This window comes from Eulemur rufifrons, chromosome 10 (assembly GCF_041146395.1).
Source record: "Eulemur rufifrons isolate Redbay chromosome 10, OSU_ERuf_1, whole genome shotgun sequence".
In the NCBI taxonomy this organism is placed as follows: domain Eukaryota; kingdom Metazoa; phylum Chordata; class Mammalia; order Primates; family Lemuridae; genus Eulemur; species Eulemur rufifrons.
In genome coordinates, this window is record NC_090992.1 from 21,330,210 (window position 1) to 21,331,321 (window position 1,112).

At 37.9% G+C, this 1,112-nt stretch overlaps 1 non-coding gene across 1 annotated transcript; it reads left to right on the forward strand.

Moving 5' to 3' along the window:
- Positions 1-213: 213 nt before the first annotated feature.
- Positions 214-319, forward strand: LOC138393290 (U6 spliceosomal RNA). The gene has a single exon (XR_011235120.1). It is a non-coding gene; the product is annotated as a U6 spliceosomal RNA (small nuclear RNA).
- Positions 320-1,112: the final 793 nt, after the last annotated feature.

A 1,112-nucleotide genomic window follows, 5' to 3' on the forward strand; every position in this document is an offset into this window, starting at 1 on the left:
AGGCCAATGTACCTGGAGGATAAGACACACGCAGAACAGTCAGATGAGAGAGAACTGGAGTGGGTAGCACAACCTCAATTGAGACCAGAGGTAGCAACACCAATTAGGAGAATGAAAATAATATTCATGCCAACTGAAGAAGATCTGAGCCAGGGTACAGGCAGTGGAAAAGGAAACTAGTTATAACCTAACATCTATTAAAAAGGGAGGACTGTGCTCACTTGGCAGCACACGTACTAAAATTGGTACAACACAAAGAAGATCAGGACAGCCCTTACACAAGGATGACATGCAAATTCATGGAGTATTTCATATTAGGAAAAAAAAAAAAAAGAACTGTCTGAACGTATTGACCAAGTTGAGAGGGAGCATAAAAAGTTCAGGAAGTCAGGGATGATCAAGCCTTCAAGTTTGGATAACAGGAAATATAGTGTTGCCTTTTCAACACTGCATGGAGAATTAATTTTGATAGGAAATGATGAATTACATTTTAATTTCAAACTTAGATTTTTGCACATCAAACAGGAAACATCAGGGAGAATGTGTGCGATTCTAAGGTAGATCATTGGAGAAGTCAGAATCAGATGTGTTTTCTCACAGAACACATGAATCAGATCTTTGGGCTGAATCCAAAAGAGTAGATCTGAGCTGTAGTGAATATCCATAATATTGAGGGAAACTGGAAAGAAGAGGAAAAGACCAATGAGAGCAGAAGGAAGAAACTCAGGATGCTGCAGCACTAAGGAGGCTAGAGAGTCATATTAGTGCAGGGGTAGATAACATTGCAAATAGCACTATTAATAGAAGAGCAAGGAGAAGGGAGGCACATGCACCTATGAATTTGACCACCATGGAAGACCCTGATTACCTTTCAGAATGCAATTAAGGCATGAAAATCATGCAAATATGCTAGTAATCAGAATCTAAGATTAAAATAACCTAATTGGCAGATTGCATAACCAAATATTGACCTTTTAAAAAAGTATTTTCTCAACATCTCTCTAAATCTGCTCTGCCCAAAATGATATCCACCAGCCATATGTGGCTATCTAAATTTAAATTAAAATTAATGAAATGAAAAATTCAGTTCATCATTCATGCCAGCTACATTC